Below are 12,897 nucleotides of genomic sequence, written 5' to 3' on the forward strand. Positions count from 1 at the left end.
GCCAGGTTCTCCACTTCCGCCAGTGCTTTCCAGCTCCCCCAGTGCTCTCCTCCCCCCTGCTCTCTACTCCCCCAGTGCTCTTTCCCCCCCCACGCTCTCAGCCTCACTCCCGTGCTCTCCGCCACCCCTGTTCTCTTTTCTGGCCCCCTCACCCCAGGCAGCTTTGCTAGGTTCCCCCCTCTTTTTTTTTCTCAGGCTGCTGCGGGGGTCTCTCAGGCTGGGGAGCGGGGAAGGGACCGCTATCATGGGCTGCTCAGTCTATTTTTTGTCCCAGTCTGTGCCTGGTGGGCAAATTGAGCAGCGAAGCTTGCAAGGATCGATAGTCCTTGAGGGAGAAGAGCTCTAAAGACCTCCCAGGACTGGAGGACAGGCTGACTGGGGCCGGAAAACAAGGACGGGTGGAAGGTAAAGGTGACCAGGGACCACTGCATCTCACAGAAAACAGATCCTCTGGAAGGAGCAGGACACTGTCCCCACCCAGAATGAGAACGGACCCTGCCTGCTGCTGGTCGTCATGAACATCCTGCTGGCATGGAAGGTACCGTACCAAGCATCACACACATCTCTCCACAGACAGGCACTGCAGACTGGGACATGGTACACAGGAGGGGCTGCAGACAGGGACGGGGCTAGAGATCTCTCTCCGTCTCCCTCCTCCCTCCCTCCTCCCTCACTCCCCCCTCTCTCTCCCTTACTATCTCCCCTCTCTCTCTCCCTCACTATCTCCCCTCTCTCTCTCTCTCCCCTCTCTCTCTCCCTCTCCCCTCTCTCTCCCCCCTCTCTCTCCCCTCTTTCCCCCCTCTCTCCCCCCTCTCTCTCTCCCCCTCTCTCTCCCCCCTCTCTCTCTCCCCCTCTCTCTCTCCCCCTCTCTCTCGCCCCTCTCTCTCTCCCCTCTCTCCCTCCCCCTCCCTCCCTCTACCCCGCCCCTCCCCCTCTCTATCTCTCTCTCTCCCTCACCCTCTTTCTCTCACCCTTCCCCCTCTCTCTGGCCTCACTCTCTCTTCCTCTCTCCCTCACTCTCTCTTCCTCTCTCCCTCACTCTCTCTTTCTCCCTCTCCCTCTCCTAGGGTGACCACGTGTCCCGCATTTTGCGGGTCTGTCCCAGGCACATTCATTCCAGGACAATACAGGGTCCCGGAATTAATCTGACAGTCACCAGCAGGAAGCAGAATGGACCCTAAATCCTGAAGTCTTCACGTTGATCACCCGTGCCTGGGGCCAACCACAAATAGACCTATTTGCATCAGAAGAAAATACGCAACTTCCTGTTATTTTCTCCATTCACAGAAACGACAGTTCCCAGGGAACAGATGCGTTGATACAACCTTGGAACTTCCAGTTGGCTTACGCCTTCCCTCCGTTTCAACTAATTCCGTTGGTTCTGAGGAAGATTCAGAAGGAGAAGGTGGAAGAAATCCTAATTACTCCATTCTGGCCAAAAAGGGCTTGGTTTACCACCATTCTGCGAATGGCAGTCAGGCCACCTTGGCGGCTGCCGCCCCGGCAGGACTTACTTCTACAGGGTCTGATATGCCATCCGGAGGTGGCCTGTCTAAGCCTCACGGCGTGGTATCTGAGAGGCAGTTATTAAGACGAAAAGGTCTGTCTCGACCACTTGTGACTACCTTACTTTCCAGTAGAAAACTGGTAACCAGAAAGATCTATGGTAAATACTGGAAGGTCTACAACTCCTGGTGTCACTCATCTAATAGGGTGGTGAAAAATCTAGTGTCAGTGTTGGAATTCCTTCAGAATGGAGCAGAAAAGGGCCTGTCAATCAGTACACTTAGGGGCAGATCCACAAAGCACTTACGCCGGCATATCCCGAGATCCGCGGCATAAGTGTAAATATGCGCCGTCGTATCTATGCGCCGTATCCCCAAAACGAGATATGCCTGAAAAATAGTTTTTTCCGACCGACGTAATTTTTCTACACCGGCGCATCGTGGGCGCAAAAATATGCTGGACGCACCATTGTTTTGCTATGCAAATATGCAAATGAGGGAGATACGGCGATCCACGAAAGTACGTTTGTCCGGCGCAGGCTACGCGCTGTGCGCGTAAGCTGTACGTCCGGTCTAAAGTTACCCCTCATAAAAGAAGCTTTAACTTTGCACCAGATCAGCTTCAGCAGCACCGTTAGGGATGAGCTGAGCATCCACACTTGCAGGACAACAATCTGTATGCCAACATGCCAGGGGCATCCATGGTCATAGCTTTACTACTGTCTTTAGATGCGTGTAGAAGGAGGAGGGCACGGGAGAGGATATACCGACCGTGCATAAACCTCTTTGGCATGGGGGATTCAGAGGTGTATCGCATCTTCAGATTCAGCCCTGCTGTCATCCTGGAATTAACCACAACCCTGAAAGATGACATCACCAGCCAGACACACCGCTCACATGCAGTGGAGCCACAGGTCAAGGTACTGGGAACACTCCATTTCCTTGCCAGTGGCTTGTTTCAGCGTACAAGTGGAGTTGTGGCTGGGATGGCACAATCCTCCATTAGCAGATGTGTGCACCAGGTTGTCCCCGCAATCCTCAGACGCATGGCCAACCAAATCATCAGACCCACCCAGGAGCATCTGCGGCAGAAGGCAATGCGGGATTTCTACAGAATTGCAGAATTCCCACGCACCGTGTGGGCCATTGATTGCACACATGTGGCACTACGGCTCCCCCGTGACACAGAGCACATATACCGCAATCAGAAGCACTGGCATTCCATCAACGTACAGGTGATAGCCGATGCCCAATACCTCATCTGGCACATCCGTGCCAAACACCCCGGCTCCAGCCATGACAGCTACAATTACCGTCAAAGCCCCATCCCAACAGAATTTGAAAAGAACGTGTATGGGGACAGCTGGCTGGTTGGTGAGTGACATGGGTGTCAGGCATGACTGTCCTACCCCATGATGCAGACATCATGAGGAGCACATGCACGACTAACATCCTCCTGTCTTTTACCTTCCAGGTGACTCTGCATATGCACTTGGACCCCATCTCATGACTCCATACCGGAATCCCCAAACCCCAGGAGAGCAAAGATACAATGATGCACACGCACGTACCCATGGAGTGGTGGAACGCACCTTTGGCCTCCTGAAGTCCCGTTTCCGATGCCTGGATAAGTCTGGGGGTACCCTGTTGTATTCCCCAAACTTCGTGTGGCAGATCATCGGGGCATGTTGCATGCTGCACAACTTCGCCATGAGAAAGGGCCTGGAGATTGACATACGTGATGACCTGACCCCCGAACCAGACAATCCCCCCCATAACCGAGGATACCCCATCTTCTGAGGGAAGAGCAGTCAGGAGATGCCTCACAGTAGGCATCTTTGCACGTTAAACACACACATTAACCATGGCACAAGCACAATGCACGCATGCACACCACTGTGGTCCCTAGCACACACACCCCACATCCTCATCAAATTGGATTAGCCCAAGTCCACCATTCAGGACTTGGGAGCAGCAACGCCACGACAAGGCTCCAAATATGTTACTGGACATTCATACACCATTCACACGGACCTGGGGATCACTTCTCCCTGGTCCTGGGGATCCCTTCTCCACCACAACCAAGGGTGACACCCCTTTTCCGGCAGGAATGTCACCCCCACATTCGAACATCGTTCACACTGTAGCCTGCCTGGGCTACAAAAAATAAAAATACTCGTAACCTGAGTCAAAAGAGAAAAATATACATAAGAAACTCATAACCTGAGTAAAAAAAAAATTTTTTTACCGGCGCTGCCGTGCCCCACGGCCCCGGCTCCTCAGGGGAGACTTATTGGGGGGGACATCAGGAGAAGCATCCCCTGGTCTCAGGCCACCTGGCGGCCTGCCCTCCAATGCCAGGGCGATGCGGCTGAGGACCACATTGGTGTCCTCATGCAGCCTCACCCCCGCCTGGATGGCTGTTGTGTTGTCCCTGATAGCCTCTGTAAGGGCGCGGACATCCTCACCCACACCTGCTGTGGTGGTCTGCCTATCAGCCATGCAGGTGACCAGAACTGATGAGTTGCATGCCACATCTTGCATAGCTTCCTTTATGGAGGCCATGCTGTCTGCCATGTGGTCCATTCTCCTCACCACCTCACCCAGATGGCGGGCCTGGTCTCTTTGGCAGAACGTCTGCCACCCCCCTTGTCTTCCGGGTCGCCTTCCTGGGTCCTGATGAGGCTTGGGGCCTAGAAGAAGGGGAGACCCTTGGGGGGGAAGCCCTGTTGGGGGGGAGTGGGAGGGGCTACCCCTGATGGAGGCCTGCCTGGTGCCAGCACCAGGGGAAGACTCCTCCAAATGGAGACTCACTTCATTGCCAGACATCGCCTCCTCCTCCTCAACCCCCGCCTGAGGAGAAGTGTGGCTACTCTCCTTCATAGAGGACTCCGGGCTTGCCAGGTGGTCAGAGGCAGCCTGATGTCCGGGGGAGGTTGTGGACTGGCCAGATGGCCCAGCACCCTCCTGCACATCTGTGGATGACACAAAACATTCACAGGTTGGAGGATCCACACACTTGTCACATGTTCCCTTCCACCCCCACACGTGCTACACACCAGATAGGAGATAAAACACACTTACCTGTCCTCAAGGCATCCGCAATGGAGTCAAATCCAGCAACTCCCTCCACTTGATGCCTGTGGAGGCACTGGGCAACCACCCGCTCCTCAGCATTGAGCGTCTCCCTAGTGTACTGGTCCCCCTCCAGTGCCCCTGGCATGAGTGGCATTCCTCGCCATCTTACCTCGCACCACGTGCCGCAGATCATTGATCTTTTTCAAGATCTCATTGGGGGTCCTGGTCTCACTCCCCAAAGCATTGACATCATCTGCGATCTCTTGCAGGATCTCCCTCCTGGCCTGGGTGGTGTTCACACCATGGAGGTAACGATCATTCAGGGCCATGGCCCTGACAATGATGGCCTTCTCCTGTGGGCTGTAATTGTGCTTGCGCTTCTTCTCTGCTGCTGGAGCAGACATGGCTCTAACAGAATAACCTGCACAAATACCTGCACAAAAAAGGACAAAAGCACCTTGCTTTAGGGGGGGGGAAACAAACGGATGTACTTTTGTCACTGGACGGGCGCATGTCTGGGCGTATTTATGCCCTGGGCGTATCTCACTAATTACACCGGGCCTAGTTCGTATCTCACTGATTACGTCGGGCCGAGTTCGGAGCATGCACAGAGAGGCGCTGAACATAGTCAGCATCATTGCGCATGCGCCGTCCGGCCGGCCCTTTATTTGCATGGGGTCACGGCTCATTTCAATGGAACACGCCCACTTCCTTCCTACTTTCAATTACGCCGACTTATGCCTCGTAATTTACATTGCGCCGGCGCATCGTCGGGCGCAAATACTCTGAGGATACGGTACTTGCCTTTCTAAGTTGAGCCGGCGTAACGTAAATGAGATGCGCTACGCCGGTCTATATATGCGCCGATGTACGTGGATCTGCCCCTTAAAGTGCAGATAGCCGCATTAGGAGTCTTTCTGCAAAGGCCTATATCTTCAGAGCCTGTGTCAAGATTTTTCAGGGCACTTTCTAGGTTCAAACCACCCCCCGTGCGACACTTCCCCAGTTGGGATTTGTCAGTGGTAAGCCTAACTTGACTTTTTTTTCCCCCTCATGGTATTCTGAGAATATTCAAATAGATTGAAACTTCTAACTTCTGCTTGTTCAGTTAAGCTTTGACAATACAACGTGGAAGCTGATTGTTTTTTTATGCAGAGCTGCACCAGATTTTGCACTTTCCAGTTTTAGTAAATCAACCCCATTGGCCCGTTTGAGGTTAATGCATTCCACATACACATTGGGCCTGATTCCCAAAAACCTGTGTAAATTTAGGAATATCTAACTTATGTCATTTAAGTTACGGCGCCCTAAGTTGGTGTCGTAAGTACCGTATCCACAGCGCATTTGCGCACAAAATTGCGCCATCCTTAACCTAAGTTCCAATGCGTAAGGCGTGGTTATGGCAAGTGGGAATGAAGTGGGCGTGCTTCATTGTAATGAGCCGTGACCCCATGCAAATGAAGTGCCGGCCGTACTGCGCATGCGCGCACGAATCTGGACCTCACGGCGCATGTGCAGAACTTTGGTCATCGCAATCAGTGAGATAGGTAAAAGGCCAAGCGTACTTAGTTTGAGGATCGCCCTGTGTCTAAATAGCCCCAGTCATACACACTTCTATTGCAAAAGTATTTCCCTGTGTTCCCTTCCTAAAGCAAGTTGCTTCTGCTTTGAACGTTTGTCAGTGTTTGTTGGTAAGATTTGTTTGTGAGAAAAGTGTTTGTGGAGTTGGAGGGTATAGTTGGTGTTTGTTTTTGCTAATTTGTTCTTTGTTTTGATTGTTTGCCTGTTTGTTTTTGATAAGTGTGTCTTTTTTGGTGTGTGTTTTTTTTTGGTTTCCCTTTTTTGCCTGTTATTTTTAGAATTTATAGTAGCTGTCTGTTTTTTTTTTTTTTTTGCTTGTTTGTATTTTCTTTGTTGTGTGTGTGTATTGTTGTTTGTTTTTTGGGTGAGTTCCCTGTTGCTGGGTGTTGTCTGTCATGGCTCCCAAGCGCAGGAAGCTAAATTTTACACCGGCAGAGAAGCATATACTTGCTCAGGGCGTCATTAAATATGGGCGATTTCTCCATGGCCCTGAGAGCCACAACACCACCCCGGCCAGGAGGAAGGAGATCCTTAAAAATATTACAGATCGGATCAATGCGGCGGGGGGGGGGGGAGACCAGGACCATCGCTGGAGTTCAAAAAAAAAAATGACTTGAGGAGCGTGTCCCGGAACAAGCTGGCAACGCTGCATGCCCATACCAGGGGCACTGGAGGAGGGGGACCCTGCCCAGTCAGGATGAGTGAGGAGGAATGGGCAGTGGCCCAGTGTTTCCACCCACAGCAGGTGGTGGGCCTGTCTGGCTTTGACAATGATCCTCTTAGGAGGACAGGTAATTTTTTGAAATTTATATCTGGTGATTAGCATGTGTGGGTGGGGGAAGGGAAGATGTGCCAAGTGTGTGGATCCACCAACCTGTGATTGTTTTGTGTCCTCCCCAGATGGCCAGGAGGTTGCAGCCCCATCAGCCCAGGAGGTTGCTGGGTCATCAGCCCAGGAGGTGGCAGCCCCATCAGCCCAGGAGGTGGCAGCCCCATCAGCCCAGGAGGTGGCAGCCCCATCAGCCCAGGAGGTGGCAGCCCCATCAGCCCAGGAGGATGCAGCCCCATCAGGTCAGGAGGTGGCAGCCCCATCAGGGCAGGAGGTGGCAGCCCCATCAGGGCAGGAGGTGGCAGCCCCATCAGGGCAGGAGGTTCCTGGCCCATCAGGGCAGGAGGTTGCTGGCCCATCAGGGCAGGCTGCTGCACCACCCCCAAGACAGGCTGATGCAGAGTCCCAAGAAGGGCAGGATTCGCCATGGGAGGGGAGTGCCTACAACTCCCCTAATTTGGATGTTGAGTGGGAGGAGGATGAGGGGGAGGAAGATGACAATATTGCGATTGGGCAGCAAATCATGATGGGCCAAGATATGACCTTTGAGTCATCCCCTGAGGGAACCCCACAGGCGCCCAGCAGTCAGGCCACCATCATGGGTCGCCCCTTCCAACCCTCCTCCAACATGCAGCAGCACCCATGGCTCACTCCAACTCCTCCTCCAAGGCCCCAAGCCTCAGGGGCAAGTAGGAGGCCGACCCCTGAAACCAGGGGGGGGTTGGTGCGTCTGCCAGTCAGTCTGTTGAGGGACAATGTCCGGCAGACCCGCAGTCTGGCTGAAATAAAAAAATCTCTAACCAAGGTGGAGCGCAGCCTGGGTGCAATGAGGGAGTCCCTGGGTGAGGTGGCCACCAACTCAGTGGGGGTCATCACGTGTTTGTGGGACCTGAAAAACGCAACAACAGGCGTGGCCCAGGAGGTGACTGCCCTCACCCAGGCTGTGCAGGCCAATACCCGGGCTGTGCAGGCTAATACGGCTGACATTACTTCCTGTCTGACAAGGATAGCCGTTGCCTTGGAGGGAAGGCCAGCAGGAGGACAGACACCAGGGGAGGCTCCTTCTTCTCCTGCACAGACCCCCCCCATGAAAATACTCCCTCCCCTGCACAGACCCCCCCCCCCATGAAAATACTCCCTCCCCTGCACAAACCCCCCCCCCCATGAAGATCCCCCAGTCGGCCGTGGCCGTGCCCGTGGCCGTGGGCAGCCCAGAAGGAGCACTCGGCAACATCCTTAAGTTGCAGGGGTACTTTTGATCTTTTTTTTTTTTTTTTTTATACTGTACTTATGATTTGGTTTATGTGTGTGAATGTGGGGGGGTGGCATTCCTGAAAACATAAGGGTGTCACCCTCAGTTTTGGTGGAGTAGGGATCCCCAGGACCAGGGAGAAGTCATCCTAGGTTCCTGAATGGTGTATGAATGCACAGTGACATAATTGGAGCCGTGGCGGGGCGTTACTGCTCCCAAGTACCAAAGGGGGGGGGGTACTTGGATCTAATCCAATTCGATGTGCATGTGATGTGTCTGTGCTAGGGACCACAGTGACGTGCATTCATGCATTCTCATTGTGAGATAATTATTGTGCGTTTTCTGCCAAAAAAAAAAATTCTCATTGTCATATAAGTAATGTGCATTTTATGTGCAAAGAAAATTTTTACATGTCACATAATCTCTGTGATTTTTTCAGGGGAAAGCCAAAATAAAAAGATAATTAGGGTCCATTTACTGGGCAAAGATGCCTTCAGACAGTTGTCTCCTTATTGCCTGGCCCTCAGCAGACCGGGTAGAGGGGTTTGGGGGGGGGGGGATTGCCTGGGTGGGGGGTTAGGTCAGGACATATCTCCACATGCAGGCCCCTTCTCACAGCAAAATTATGGAGGATGCAACATGCCCCAATAATTTGGCAGACAAAGTCTGGGGAATACAAGAGTGTACCCCCAGTCTTGTCAAGGCATCTAAATCTGGACTTGAGAAGGCCAAATGTCCGCTCTACTATTGCCCGGGTCTGGATGTGCACCTCATTGAATTTGCGTTCTCCGGGTGTTTGGGGGTTCCTAAAGGGGGTCATCAGGTGGGGTCCCAACGCATATCCAGAGTCACCTGTAAGGGAAAAGACAGGAGGATATTAGTCATGCATGTGCCCCTTGTGATGTCTGCATCATGGGGGGGGCATACCTGACACCAATGTCACTCACCAATCAGCCAGCTGTCTCCATACACATTCTGCTCCAAGTCTTGGTAGATCTTGGTCTGCCGTAGGATGTAACTGTTGTGGCACGACCCTGGAAACTTGTCACAAATGTGCCAGATGAGGCCATGGGCATCTACGATCACCTGGACATTGATCGAATGCCAGCCTTTCCTATTTCTGGACAGGTGTTCAGTTTCATGGGGGGGCTGTAGTGCCACATGGGTGATGGTCCTTGGGAAGCCAGCAATGCTGTAGAAGTCTGTCATGGCTTGCACACGCTGCTCCTCCTGGGTGGGCATCACAAACTGGTTGGTCATGCGCCGCAGTATGGCAGGGACCACCTGATGGACACATCTGCTCATTGTCGACTGCACCATCCCAGCCAGACCTCCAGATGCACGCTGGAATGAGCCACTGGATAAAAAATGCAGGGTTGCCATCACTTAATGAAGAGGTGTCAGGGCATGGGAGCGTCTGGTTGGGGTGATAAGATCCTCATGAAGAAGTTGGGTGATCTCCAGGATGGCTTCCCTATCGAACCTGTAGTTGCCATACACCTCATAATCTGGCATTTGCAAAAGATCACGCCGTGGACGATAAACTCTCGCCTGTGCCCTCATCCTCCTCCTCTGTGCCCTCCTCCTCCTTTGTGCCTGTAAGGCAGCAAGTGCCGTCAGAATCATAGCTGGCCCTGGCATTTTTCCAAAAAGAACCTTCTCAACTATAGCTCTGAGCTCTAGTCACTACCTACAGCAAACCCTTCCACAGCATGTGTAAAATTAGGGCTGGTTTTATAATGTGGAAATTTAGTCAGGAAAACGAACAGGTGCGCACAGGGCGGAAAATACGGCGCACACATTTAATTTTGAGAATCGCCCTAACTCCCTCATTTGCATCTTTGCCTATCAAAAACAGCGACGAGACTAGCGTAATTTGCGCCCGGGGATGCGCTGGTGTAACTAATTTAAGTACGGCTGAAAATACGGAAATCTTTGCTTAACTCGTTTTGAAGATCGTGCGCAAATATACGCGCCGTGTAAATTTAGAAAACTGGAGTTAAGTCTGCGTATCTCTTTTGGGAATCAGGCCCATTATATCTTATGAAAACTTTCATTTTATTAGAACTTCCCTAAAGCAAGAACATCGCGGCCGCCAGCCACGTGCATGAGCTTCCGGCCCGCGCATGCTGTATCTATTGCACAAAGCGCTGTACCGGTACGGCTGGTCGGCAAGTGGTTAAACTTTTTTTTTTTACATTTCTTTAGTTACTTCCTGCTCTCTATGCCTAGGGTAGAAGTCTTCAAACTACGGCCAAATATAGCCCTTTGCTTGCCTTTGTCTGGCCCTTGGGTCACATTCCTCCTACTGACACAATCATTTCTGCACTGACGCCAGCGATGGGGCATTATTCTTCTCACGGACACCAACGATGGGGCATTATTCTTCTCACTGACACCAGCGATGGGGCATTATTCTTCTCACTGCCACATCAGCGATGGGGCATTATTCTTCTCACTGACACCAGCAATGGGGCATTATTCTTCTCACTGACACCATCAATGGGGCATTATTCTTCTCACTGACACCAGCGATGGGGCATTATTCTTCTCACTGCCACATCAGCGATGGGGCATTATTCTTCTCACTGCCACATCAGCGATGGGGCATTATTCTTCTCACTGACACCAGCGATGGGGCATTATTCTTCTCAATGACACCAGCGATGGGGCATTATTCTTCTCACTGACACCAGTGATGGGGCATTATTCCTCTCACTGACACCAGCGATGGGGCATTATTCTTCTCACTGACACCAGCGATGGGGCATTATTCTTCTCACTGACACCAGCGATGGGGCATTATTCTTCTCACTGACACCAGCGATGGGGCATTATTCTTCTCACTGACACCAGCGATGGGGCATTATTCTTCTCAGTTACACAAGCGATGGAGCAATATTCTTCAGTGACAACAGCGATGGGGCATTTTTCTTCTCAGTTACACCAGCGATGGGGCATTATTCTTCTCAGTTACACAAGCGATGGAGCATTATTCTTCAGTGACACCAGCGATGGGGCATTATTCTTCTCAGTGACACCAGAGATGGGGCATTATTCTTCTCAGTGACACCAGCGATGGGGCATTATTCTTCTCAGTTACACAAGCGATGGAGCATTATTCTTCAGTGACACCAGCGATGGGGCATTATTCTTCTCAGTGACACCAGCGATGGGGCATTATTCTTCTCAGTGACACCAGCGATGGGGCATTATTCTTCTTACTGACACCAGCGATGGGGCATTATTATTCTCACTGACACCAATGATGGGGTATTTTTGCTCTCACTGACACACTAATACTTCCCCTAATTACAAATATGGAACCTTGTTTGCTTCCACTGATGCCAGGGTGTTTTCTACTCCCACTGGGAGTAGAAGTGCAGTAAAGGCATGGCATGGAAACCAGAAAGTAACTAAAGAAATAAAAAAAAATGTTTAAAACAAGTATATATATATATATAGGCCCGAATTCACGTAGAGCGGCGTATATTTGTGCGGGCGTAGCGCATCTCATATGCGCTACGCCGACGTAACATTGAGAGGCAAGAACAGTATTCACAAAGCACTCGCTCCCAACGTTGCGCCGGCGTAACGTAAATTGTCCGGCGTAAGCCTGCCTAATTCAAAGTAGGAAGGAAGTGGGCGTGATCCATTTTAATGAAGCTTGACCCCATGCAAATGATGGGCCGAACGAACGGCGCATGCTCAGAATCATGTCGAATTTACTCCCTAAGATACGACGGCTCAATGCCTACGACGTGAACGGTATATACACCAGTGGCGGCCCGTCCATAGGGGCGCCCGGGCGCCGCCCCCCATCACACAGTCAGTAAAAAAAAAAAAAAAAAAAAAAATTTTTTTTTAAATCTGTCCCTTTAAGAAATTTTTTTTTCCCAAAAAAGGGCCTTATGTCCGCGCGCCGGACGCCGGGAACAGTCCTTTAGGAGTAGCGCCACGTCTGTGCAATCACGGGATTGCAGACGCGGCGCTACATTGGCACAAAAAATATGCCTTTGTGGCGCTCTCCATCGCGCCACTTGCTTCTGGCGCGATGGAGTGTATTGTTATGGCCGGGCGGGTGCATACACTGTCTGTGTGCACCCGCCCGTCTCTGTGCTCGTTCCGACGTCACTGGAAAAACCGGAAGTGACGTCGGGTCAGCTCGAGCTCACTGCGCCCGACCGAGGAACAGGTAAGCCTGCCTGTCTCTACATCGGCAGCCGCTTCACAGCAGCATCCAACCCCTCCCGCGATTTCCATTATCGTATTTCCACATTCGTATTTGGTGGCCCCCCCCACTTATTCAAAGTTTGTTTCTTCTATTGATTATTCTTCGGCGGAACCCCCCCCCCCCCCTGCTTATTCATAGTCTTTTATTGCATTTAATATTCGTCGGACCACCCACCCCCCGCTTATTAAAACTCTTTTTTTTTGTAATATTCGGCGGCAACCCCCACCCCCTGCTTATTCAGCGGCTGGCATCCACCCTCCACCCCCCCCCCTGCTTAATCCAATTTCTTTTTTATATATTTTTTTATATTTTTTTTAAATATTTTTTAATATTTAATATTCAACTAATATAATGCCAGGCAACAACACCCCCCCCCCCCCCAATCAATGTATTTTTATTTAATATTAGTTAAATATAT

The sequence above is a fragment of the Rana temporaria genome, chromosome 9, assembly GCF_905171775.1.
Source record: "Rana temporaria chromosome 9, aRanTem1.1, whole genome shotgun sequence".
In the NCBI taxonomy this organism is placed as follows: domain Eukaryota; kingdom Metazoa; phylum Chordata; class Amphibia; order Anura; family Ranidae; genus Rana; species Rana temporaria.